Below are 12,402 nucleotides of genomic sequence, written 5' to 3' on the forward strand. Positions count from 1 at the left end.
CCAGATAAGTAAGGGGGCTATTCTAAATTCACAATTTAGCATGATGACTTGTGAATTATCTGGCTAAATACATAAGAACATAAGAACATAAGAAAATGCCATACTGGGTCAGACCAAGGGTCCATCAAGCCCAGCATCCTGTTTCCAACAGTGGCCAATCCAGGCCATAAGAACCTGGCAAGTACCCAAAAACTAAGTCTATTCCATGTAACCATTGCTAATGGCAGTGGCTATTCTCTAAGTGAACCTAATAGCAGGTAATGGACTTCTCCTCCAAGAACTTATCCAATCCTTTTTTAAACACAGCTATACTACCTGCACGAACCACATTCTCTGGCAACAAATTCCAGAGTTTAATTGTGCGTTGAGTAAAAAAGAACTTTCTCCGATTAGTTTTAAATGTGCCCCATGCTAACTTCATGGAGTGTCCCCTAGTCCTTCTACTATCTGAAAGAGTAAATAACCGATTCACATCTACCCGTTCTAGACCTCTCATGATTTTAAACACCTCTATCATATCCCCCCTCAGTCGTCTCTTCTCCAAGCTGAAAAGTCCTAATCTCTTTAGTCTTTCCTCATAGGGGAGTTGTTCCATTCCCCTTATCATTTTGGTAGCCCTTCTCTGTACCTTCTCCATCGCAATTATATCTTTTTTGAGATGCGGCGACCAGAATTGTACACAGTATTCAAGGTGCGGTCTCACCATGGAGCGATACAGAGGCATTATGACATTTTCCGTTTTATTCATCATTCCTTTTCTAATAATTCCCAACATTCTGGCTTTGAATATTGACCTCAAAGCAGCTTATGGAGATTTTAGAAAAAAAAAAAACACAACCAACTAACTGTCATAATTCTGCCTGCTACATAGTCCTCCTGCCAGCAAAGGGCATCAGTGAACCTCGCTCACATTTGCAGTCTTGCTGATCCCATGAGGCGGCGACTCCAGCCATATTTAACCCAGCCTGTCCAATCTCCCCTGGCCTCTTCATCAAGTCACCTCAGCTCCTTGGCCTGACCATCCTTGGCCTTTCCAGCCTGTGCCATATTCTAAGTCCCGCTGGCCAGCAGAACCCAAGGGCTCAACCTGTGGGAGAAGTCGCTGGTTCAGGCATAAGATCCAGTTCAGCCTTGCCCCTGAGTCTAGCCCTGTCCCTGTAAAAGAAATCCCAACCCAGCCTGCCTGACACGTGACATAATTCATCAACATTTTTTCATTGAATCAACATTACACTTTTCTTATAATGTTTCTTTTAATAATATTTTTATTAATCTGTTTTTTTATTTTTCTAACTTGAACAGTAATGCTATGAAGAGAAAGTTTGCTTACCGTAAACTGTGTTTTCCGTGGATAGCAGGGTGAATTAGCCATGATATTTGGGACATCCTTCCGGTTCTCTAGGTGGTGAAGCTCCAAAGAGCACACAGAGTTGAGCTCTGTGTGCATCACCATATGGCTCCCAGCCTGCCTCAATCTGTTATCCAAGCTTGCGATTGCACCATCTGGAGACTGTATGGGGAGGTGGGTGGGTTAGCATGGCTAATTCACCCTGCTATCCACAGAAAACACTGTTTATGGTAAGCAAACTTGCTCTTTTCCGCAGATAAGCAGATTGAATTAGCCATGATATCTGGGGAGTACCAAGCTAAAAGTTGAGCACCCCCTGGCGTTGGAGGTGACATGTAGTCCATTCCGGTTCTTGCATGGGGGTGTGCTCAACCTAGCACCCCTTTGTGGATAGTCTCCTTTATTCTTCCCGCCAGCAGAATGGCTCGACCTACCGCCGTATCTGTGGCTGCTTGCTGGTCTAAGGCAGTAATGTGTCGTGAAGGTGAGTAGTGACGCCCACGTGGCGACTTTGAATATGTCCTGAATAGACACCTTGCTTAAGTGTGTGATGGAGGCTGCCACTGCTGTGATCTGGTAAGTCTTTGGTGCAGTGGACAAGGTTTCCGTTCTCTTGCTGTAACAGGACCCAATGCACTGGGAAATCCATGATGACAGCATCCTCTTAGTGACAGGAAGTCCTGAAGCATTCAAGTTGAAAGAGACGAACAGTTGAGAGGCTCTGGAGCTTTGATTGTGTATGTAGTTTGTGGTACACTAAGGCAAGTTTACAATCCAGCGTGTGGAGCCATTTCTCTGTTTCAGACTGGTGTGGCTTCGGGAAAAAGGTTGGCAGAATGATTGTCTGGTTAAGGTGGAAGGCAGATACCGCCTTAGGAAGGAATGATGGGTGAGTCCTTAATGTCACTTTGTCTACAAGCCCCTCCTACCAAAGCCACGCGCCTCATTTCGACCAAAGACAGAGCCTTCTCTACAGCAGGACCAGCCATGTGGAACAACATCCCTTCAGACCTCAGGCTGGAAACTTGCCTACTTACATTCAAGAAAAAACTCAAGACTTGGCTTTTCCGACAAGCCTTCCCAGATCCCTCGGATACACATTAGATGATTAACACTCCCCAAGAACTATGGACTTTGTCCTCCTCCAACCTCTATACAAGCGCTAGTCTCTTCTAAACCATCTAACAAGCACTAGCCATGTTACCGTGTTGGTTTTATGTTTCTTAACCTCCTGCCCTCTTAGGCCTTTTCTTTCCAGCTGCTTATGCCTCCAAGTTTACCATCCCTGTTGAATGTAACTTTGATTCTTCTGTTTATTTACTTGTTTACTTGTGTATAAAAGTTTTCTGTTACAGTCCCCCTGTTCGATGTAAACCGATCTGATATGGTATTTAACCATGAAGGTCGGTATAGAAAAATGCTAAATAAATGAAATAAATGGTAAAACTCCAGGAATAGTGAATAATGGACTAATGCTTGTAGCTCACTGACTCTCCTTGCTGAGGTGAGTGCCACTAGAAAGAGGACCTTCCAGGAGAGATACCTCATGTGACTACTGTCCATAGGTTCAAAGGGCGATAGCATTAACTGCTCCAAGACCAGATTCAGATCCCACGGCAGTGGCGATTTTTTTTTTTTTTACTGGCGGCGTAGCTAGAGAATGCCCTTCATAAACCTGGGGACAAGTGGGTGGCATGACACTGGATAGCCATCTTGAGGGAGGTGGTAGGCTGCAATAGCGCTTACATGCACTCTGACTGATGCTGTTATTAGTCCTGCATGATATAAGGAATGGAGATAATGCAGGAGGCGTTCTGGGAGGCACGAGAAAGGGTCTAGTCCCTGCTCCCCACAACACCTCGAATATTTGGCCCACTTGGCTTGATAGTTTTTCCTAGTGGAGTGTATCCTAGAGGAGACTAGCACATCCTGAATTGGCCGTGGTAGGTCCAAGTGTGTTAGAACTGTTCTCTCAATTTCTATGCTGTCCAACGGTGGAAGACACTAACTTCTCCCTGTGTCTCAGTGGTCGGATCTGACTGTGCCCCCCAGGATCGAGTTTGCCCATTGGACTAGGTTGCTAGGAGGGTGCCTTTCTGTCCCTTGTTCCTCCTCAGCATAGGGCGAGTAAGAGGAATGCTGTCCGCATCTCGCTCTCGTGCGGCCTTTGCTCAGTTCGGGGCAAGTGTCAGAGATCCAATCAATCTTGCCTCCCCCAGGGATGTGGACGTAGCTGCTAACTGGCAACGGTTGTCAAGGCCATCAACGTGGGTCATCCTCAGACTGTTGAGTTCCCCGACGCTGCTGTACACAGAGAATATGATTGCCACAAGATATGCCCCATGGAGCTTCCACTCCGAGCTGATGGTTCTTGTTGATTACCATGAGCAGGGCAGGGCCGAGGCAAGTGATTGTCCGATGATAGATCTCCGGGGCAGCTTCGATATGGGCGGGGGATCCTGTGCTGAAAGCGCTCCTGTAGGTAAGATCCTTCTTGTTTTAGTCTTGAAGCAGCTGACAGGTCTGAAAAGACCCTAAACGATTTAGAGGATCTCTACGAGCCTCGAGCTGATGCAAACTCCACATCTGATAGCCCCTCCCAGTCTGGGGCAGGGGCTCCATGCAGAGGTGGCGGCTGGGTTGTAGGTGATAAACCCATATTCGCCACATGTGGGACCCGGTGGTCTGCTGCCCTCCCTGGCTTGGAGGATTTGCATGGTGTCCCTGATGAGGGCTAGTGCGTCGGTGGGCAGACCCATCAAGCAACGCTCTTTAGCTCTTTGATTTCCCAGCATGATTGGCCATGCTTTGACGCCCGTGCGTTGGTCTGGTGTCTTTCCTCATGTCGGTGCCTTGATGCGCTGGGTGCACAGAGTAGATGCCTGGGCTTATGGCATCGCTGTTCTTCCGACACTCCATGAATCGAGACAGCTAAGGCGCGCTTCCACAGAGCCCTTTCATCGCCTAAGGGACCAACTAAACAGGCCCTCTTCTCCTTCCCTCTCAGGTGCTCCCTGCTGGGCCCTGGAGAGGACTGGGTGGATCCCTGGGCAGACTGTGCAGTCTGAGGTTCTGCTGCTGCCTCCTTAAGCTTCTCTATCTTCACCGTGCTCTGCCTGCGTGCCCTCGGGGACATGCAGCCGCAGTCCCTATAGTTGGCCTGATCATGATCAGGCCCCAGGCAGACACAGCAGAGAGTTGTTCATCTATAATTGACATAATCTTGCCACAATGGCAAGATTTAAATCCAGAAGGTCTTGGCATCCTCACTTTACTTGCTTGAGCCCATGAGGAGTTAATCCAGCAGTTTCAAACAATGTAGCAACTACCTGCAACACAGAAAAACAAGAACTGAGGCAGGCTGGGAGCCACGTGGTGATGTACACAGTGTTGCGGAGGTGGACCCTTGGGCCGAGGTGGGTTTGGACCTACCCGTAGGTAAGGACCTACGGGTCCCCACCGTTGGCAGGTGGAGTGGGCTGATAGGCAGAGGCTGCTGGAGATTCACCTATACCAGTCCTTGGTCCCCACGGGTTGAGACTTTGGGTGCCGGGGACAGCAAGACTTAGGTGGGCCTCTGTATATAGTTGCAGGAGAAGTTGATTCAGCCCAGAGACAACAGGCGAGAGATGGTACAGTCCAACTCCGGACTGGATAATGTCCTGGAAACTCAGGCACCAATGGAACAAAGGCAGACAGAGGGTGCTCGAGCAAAGGTAGGCTGAAGCCTGATGAATCCATATCCAGGGAGTAGGCAGAAGAGGCGTCCAATGGAAGGCTTGAGTCAGGGCTGGCTGCGATCCAGAGGCTGAGGCGTGGTCACGTAGATAGTCAAGAGCGTAGTCAAGCAAGGCTGGGGTCTGATCATGGAGATAGTCAAGAGCCTAGTCAAGCTAAGCTGAGGACTGATTACGGAGATAGTCAATAGCATAGTCGGACGAAGCAGAGGTCTTAGGGCTGGAGATAAGCTGTAGCATAGTCAGGCAAAGCAGAGTCAAAGTCTGTATAGTCAATCCGAAGCATAGGCAGGGCAGGAACAAGGAAACAGGAAACAGGAACAATGAGGAACAGGAACGTAGGGAAGAGACAAATCTCTTAGTAGCAACGAGTACTTGACCAGTGAAGAGACCTGTTGCAAAGGCAACGCTAGGGAGCGGAGCCTGAGCTTAAATACTTTGAATAGGTTGACATCATCATCTGGGACCGCGGCTAAGTTCCCGCCATGGTCCCTACTTAAGGATCAGCGATGCGCGTGCGCCTAGGTAGGAGCACGAGTAGTGGCGTCTCTCCGCAGGCCACGGGGAGAGCCCAGACGAGCAGTGGCAGCAGAACCAGGAACGCCAGGGACTGTGGCAGAGCTGGAGGCCTACCGCCGCCAGCAAGGAGGAACCAGAGGCTGGAGTCCCAGTGGAAAGGTGAGGGGGGCCTGCCGCGGACGGCATGCTAACACACAGGCAGGCATATGGAGCTCAATTCTGTAGGCTCTTTGGAGCTCTGCCATCCAGAGGACCGGAGGGACATCCCAGATATCATGGCTAATTCAACCTGCTTATCTGCGGAAAAAATTATTTTTTGCTATTCTTATTTTTGACTATCACATATCATTCATGCTTTTCTCTGAACAAAATGTTATACTTTAATTTACAGGAAATATCTAGAAAAGAAAAATTTTAAAAAGCTTACCACATTAAATAGTAACTTGACAGGAAGGATCCAGTAAATCAGGAGTTCTGTACATTTTTATTAAAGTAGAAGTACTACATTCCTCCATCATCAAGTTTGTTTCCTGACTATTGTTTTCTTGGTGTTTTCTTTCAACAACTTCTTTATTTTTTGTCCTAATACATTCTCCTATCCTTTTATACTTTTTATTATAGTAACACCTATGGCTTTCAAGAATTTACTATTTAGTTGTTCACATTTTATATGCTATCACTTATGTTTCTACCTGGTGTTCTGATGAGTGCTGCTGTACTGACCCTCAACTTACTTAACTGATAATTTCCTTTTCTTTAGGACAGTCAGATGAAATCCAGAACAAGCGGGTTATGTACCTCTACCAGCAGATGGAGATGGAGCAAACTGACATCACAGTATATATGTACCCGTGCAGTGACATCAGCCTGCCACTATTCTCTTCAAAAGCAATTGTGAACAGACTAGAAAAACTTGATTAAACAGATAACCATTTCAGTACTCACTCAACAAGCAACACTGAGCTCAGACAAGAATATATTAACACTAGTCTAGGGGCTAGACTAACACTTACCAGTAATCCCTGTGACACGTAGCGATGGATGAGGACCATAACACAACCTTTCGGCAGCCAAGGGAGGGAAGCTGGATTCATCTGACTGTCCTAAAGAAAAGAAAATTATCAGGTAAGTAGTAATTTCTAATTTTTTTAGCATCCAGTCAGATGAATCCAGAACAAGAAGGATGTACCCAAGATACTCCCGAATAGTGCGGGAGGCCATTCTCTTTCCAGTCAAAACTGCACGTGCAAAGGCTGCATCCTCCCGGGCTTGCACAACCAGATGACAATACCTGGGAAAAGTGTGTAACGAAGACCATGTCGTAGCTCGGCAAATGTTGACAGGAGAAAACAATTCCACCCATGACACTGCCTGAGCCCTAGTGGAATGAGCCCTGATCTGACTAGGTAACGGCTTCCCAGCATCAACTTTACCCAGAGAGGTATGGTAGCCCGCAAGGCTGGCTCTCCCTGCCTAGTACTGCCGTGAAGGACAAAGAGGTGGTCAGTCTTCCGTAAAGGCTCAGTAACTTCCAGATACCTGACGATAAGTCTCTTGACATCCAAAGGAAGATACTTCTCCTCATCTCCCTCTCTATCCAGAGTCGGCAGGGAGATGGACTGATTAAAGTGAAAGTCAGTGACCCCCCTTCAGTAGAAAATAAGGAACAGTTCACAACTGTACTGACCCTGGAGTCACCCGGAGGAATGGCTCCTGGCAAGACAAAGCCTGCAGTTCGGAAACCCTACGTGCACAACAAATTGCCACAAGAAATTCCATTTTCAAGGTCAGTAACCGCAAGGTCAGGTTACGCATCGGTCTAAATGTAGGGCCCGCTAAGAAATCCAATACAAATTAAGACTCCATAAGAGCACCGGAAACTGCAGGGGAGGATGAAGATGTTTCACTCTTTTCAGGAAATGGGCCAATTCAAGATGAGCAGACAAGGATCGACCATTCACCTGACCTCTGAAATAGGCAAGAGCCACTACTTGTACCTTTAAGGAATTAAGGGCCAAACCTTTATTTAAACCATCCTGCAAAAATTCCAAAATGAGTGGGATCTTGACCAAACAATCTACACACCAGGCCTCAACACTCGCCAAATCCTCACATAGGCCAAGGAAGTGGAGAACTTCCTAGCTCTTAGCAAAGTGGAAATCACTGCTGCAGAGTATCCATGTTTTAACAAGTGAGCCCTTTCAAAGGCCATACCGTAAGACAAATTAGAGTCGAATCTTTGTGAAGAACAATACCCTGCTGCAACAGACCCCTGTGCGCCAGAAGTCAAAGGGGCGATTCCGCCAGGAGTCACAGCACATCCGCATTCCATGGTCTTCTGGGCCAATCTGGAGCAACCAAGAACACCATCCCCCTGTGGCGCTCTATCCTCCTGAGTAACCTGGCCAACATGGGCCATGGAGGAAAGGCATACAGCAAATTGTCTTCTAACCACTCCTGCAACAAGGCATCGATCCCAGACTTTGGCTCTCTCCTGTGACTGAAGAATCACGGAACTTTCGTACTGCAAGAAATTGCCAGCAGTCTAGAAAAGGGAGATCCCAGGGATCTTGAATCAGTTGAAACGCCTCATTTGAAAGTGATCATTCTCCTGGGTCCAGATACTCCCCGCTGAGAAAATCTGCTCTTACATTGTCTTTTCCTGCTGTATGTGAGGCTGAGATCATCTGGAGATGTAGTTCGGCCCATTCCATACGTTGATCTGTTTCCTACGACACTTGTTGGCTCTTGGTTCTTCCCTGCCAATTTACATAAGCCACAGTTGTTGCGTTGTCTGACATTATCCGGACTGCTCGACCTTGCAGCCTGTTGCCAAACTGCAAACATGCCAGCCAGTCTGCCCTGGCTTTCAAACGATTCATATTCCAGAAAGGCTCTTCTATATCCTAGCACCCTTGTGCTATCAGCTCCTGAGAGAGAGCTCCCCAACAATGGAGGCTCGCATCTGTCATCAATACTAGCTAGTCCGGTGGTTCTAAGGAAATTCCCTTCCTTTTATGATCCAGCTGTAGCCACCACTACAGTCAGGAGACCTCCATCAGCAGGTGGAGCCGAAGGAACAGTACGAAATAAGTGTGAGCTTTTTGACTGAAGGAAGATAGTAGTGCACTGAGGCAGTGGTAGTGTGCTCTATTCTAAAAAAACAAACTCAATTCTGGTAATCCAGTAAACTATCACCCTATATCATTGCTACACTTTATTGCTTAGATATATGAAAGTACTCTGTAAAAACAATTACAAGAATTTTTAGATGATAATAATTCTCAATCATTTCCAATTTGGATTTAGATTATTTCACAATACAGAAACACTACTTCTGTCCAGTCTTGACATCTTTAGGTGGGGATTTGAGTGGCCATAAGTTTTGTACTGATTCTTTTAGACATTTCTACGGTGTTTGACACCATAAATCATCAGATTATGCTAATTTGGTTGAGAAAAATATGAGTATATCGGCAACAGGTCTTCACTGGTTCACTTCATTCTTGGCTGACTGTAGGCACCAGATTAGAACTGAAAATGTGTTATCAATTCTCCAAGCCTTCCCTGATTTATGTATGTCCTAACAATTTTATGCCTCTTATTTAATAATTTTACTGAAACTCATAGGCGTAATCAATCCCCTAATGCAATAAGGGTATTAGTGCCTATTTAACCCGCGTTTAATGTGGAGTGAATGAGATAGCGCTCATTACATGCAAATGCATGTGAATAAGCCTATTACTCATTCACTCCCAATGCAAAAAGATAAATATGCGTCTCACACGCACATTTATCGCTCAGATATTAACACCTGCCTGTGATGTTCTATCTTGAGGATGATCTTGCCCAGTAATGGCCATGGGGGGAAGGCGTACAGTAAGTCTTCCTCTGGCCAAGTCTGGACGAGAGTGTCGATCCCTTGGGAGTGTGGCTCTCGTCTGTGGCTGAAGAACCTGGGAATTTGGGCACTGAGACAGGTGGACAGCAGAATCATGGCTAGAAGGCCCCAGTGATTTACTATCAGTTGGAAGGCTGTGGTCGACAGAGTCCATTCTCTGAGGAAGTCTGCTGAGACTTTGTCTTTTCCTGCGATGTGGGAGGCCAAGATTTCTTGAAGATTTCTCTCTATCCATGCCATGAGAGGATCTATCTCCAGAGACACCTGCTGGCTCCTGGTTCCTCCCTGGCGGTTGATGTAAGCAGCCGTTGTCATGTTGTCTGACATTACGTGAATCGCTTTGCCTCGGAGTCTGTGGCTGAATCGCAGTCTGACTGCTCGAGCTTCCAGGCAGTTTATGTTCCATTTCTCCTCTTCCTTGTTCCATTGTCCCTGGGCCGTCAGTTCCTGACAGTGGGTTCCCCCACCCTTGCAGGCTCAAGTTCGTGGTGAGCAAGGTCCAGTTCGGTGGGGCTAGGCTTACTCCTCTGCTTAGGTGGTCTTCCTGTAGCCACCACTGGAGCTGAGAGCGTACCTCTGCTGGTAGTTGGAGGCGAATTGAGTAGTCCTGGGACAGTGGGTTCCACCGTGAGAGTAAGGAACGTTTGCCCACGGAATGACCTCCAGGGTTGTTGCCAAGAGGCCGAGGATTTGAAGATAGTCCCATATCTTGGGGCGTGCATTGGTCATCAATCGTCGTAAATGTTCCATCAGTTTCCTTCTCCTTGGAGGAGGGAGGAAGACTTTGTTCTGTTTGGTGTTGAAACAGGCCCCCAGATACTCTAGAGATTGAGAGGGCTGTAGACTCCTCTTGCTCGTGTTCACGATCCAACCGAGTTCCCTGCAGTAGGCTCTTGACTTTGCTGGTCACCTGCCGGCTCTCTTCCGAAGACTTTGCCCTGATCAGCCAGTCATCCAGGTAAGGGTGTACCAAGATCCCTTACTTCCTCAGTGTTGCCGCCACAACCACCATGGTTTTGGTGAAAGTTCTGGGGGCGGTTGCTAGGCCTAAGGGTAGCACTCTGAATTGGTAATGGCGACCCAGTATCGTAAAACGCAGGAAGCGCTGGTGATCCTGATGGACTGGGATGTGAAGGTAGGCTTCGGAGAGGTCCAGGGAGGTTAAGAATTCTCCCAGTTGTACTGCCATTATTACGGAACGAAGAGTTTCCATGCGGAAGTGTAGTACCTGCAGATGACTGTTGACGTTCTTGAGATCCAGGATGGGCCAGAAAGATTCTTCCTTCTTGGGAACGATAAAATAGATGGAATAGCGCCCCATATTTTGTTGGGGTGTGGGAGCTGGAGTTATTGCCTTCAGACTGAGTAGCTTTGTTAGAGTGGGTTCTACTGCCAGTCTCTTGGTGTGAGAGTGGCAGGGTGACATAAAAAATGTGTCGCGAGGGATGTTGCGGAGCTCCAGAGAGTAACCTTCTTGAATGATGTTTAGTACCCATTTGTCCGACGTTATCTCGACCCATCTTTGGTTGAAGAGGGCAAGTCAACCCCCTATCTCCTCTTCCTGTGGATGGTGGTGCAAGGCTGGAGCCTGCCCCCAGGTCTGCTCCCCTCTTGGTCTGTAGGTTCCAAAAGGGCTAGGACCTTCCGGAGGGACGAGGTGCCCGAAACTGTGAGTTCCTGTAGGGTCTGAAGCGCTGCAAGCCTCTGCCCTTGGTTCTTCTGGGGGAGGGGCGCTGAGATCTTTTCTTCCTATCTTCCGGTAGCCAAGGCACTGGGGATTCGCCCCATTTGCTGGCTATCTTCTCCAATTTGCTTCCGAACAAGAGAGATCCTTTAATGGGCATTCTTGTGAGATTCGCTTTAGATGTCGCGTCCGCAGATCAATTCTGTAGCCATAGTTGTCTTCTGGCTGCTACTACAGAGGTGCACACCAGGTCTAAGCTTGCGTCCATCAGAAAGGCTGCTGCAGGTTCCATCGTCTCACCGGTGTATGTTCCAGAGTTATTTGCCGAGAGAGAGAGAGAGAAGCAAGCAGGAATGTGCCACCAGCGTGCAGCAGGAAGCAATCTGCAGGGTCTTCACTGTTGCGTCGAAAGCCTGCTTAAGGATGGATTCCAATCGCCTGTCCTGAGTATCCTTCAATGCAGCCCCTCCCTCAACGGGAATCATTGTTCGCTTTGAGACAGCACAGACCATGGCGTCCACTTTCAGGAAACGCAGGCGTTCCTTGGAGGCTGGTTCTAGAGAGTATAGGGCTTCCAAGGCCTGACCTCCTTTGCAGCTGGCCAGAGAATGTGGTTCGTGCAGTTAGTATAGCTGTGTTTAAAAAAGGATTGGATAAGTTCTTGGAGGAGAAGTCCATTACCTGCTATTAAGTTCACTTAGAGAATAGCCACTGCCATTAGCAATGGTTACATGGAATAGACTTAGTTTTTGGGTACTTGCCAGGTTCTTATGGCCTGGTTTGGCCACTGTTGGAAACAGGATGCTGGGCTTGATGGACCCTTGGTCTGACCCAGTATGGCATTTTCTTATGTTCTTATGGATGGCTTCCATCATTGGGAAGTAACATAATGCTTTACGAAGGGACACCAGGAAAAGAAATCGAATCCGTATGGCAATCCGAGCCTCGGAGACCTGAATTTAAAGTTTTCTGCTTACCTGGTCTTGGCGCTTACTGATTGAGTGCCGGGACAGTCTCCAGCTGCGGGGGTGGGGGGAGGGGAGGGCTTTACCTTCACCGCCGCGCTTGGTTGCCACCTGCTGCCTTTCAGCCACTTTGGGGCTAAGTCCAAGCCGGGAACCGGCTACCGGACCAAGGCACACCTCTGAGGGATATCGGAAATCATCTCAGGAATTCTCAACTGGGGAGGGACCCTTATGTTTCAGCGCAGGAG

General features: G+C 47.9%; 1 protein-coding gene across 4 annotated transcripts in view; it reads right to left on the reverse strand.

The window, feature by feature from the left end:
- FIP1L1 (factor interacting with PAPOLA and CPSF1) overlaps positions 1–12,402 on the reverse strand; it is a 323,029-nt gene that overhangs the window by 269,632 nt on the left and 40,995 nt on the right. The window lies entirely within an intron of this gene.

Source organism: Rhinatrema bivittatum, chromosome 1 (genome assembly GCF_901001135.1).
Source record: "Rhinatrema bivittatum chromosome 1, aRhiBiv1.1, whole genome shotgun sequence".
NCBI classification, from domain to species: Eukaryota; Metazoa; Chordata; class Amphibia; order Gymnophiona; family Rhinatrematidae; genus Rhinatrema; species Rhinatrema bivittatum.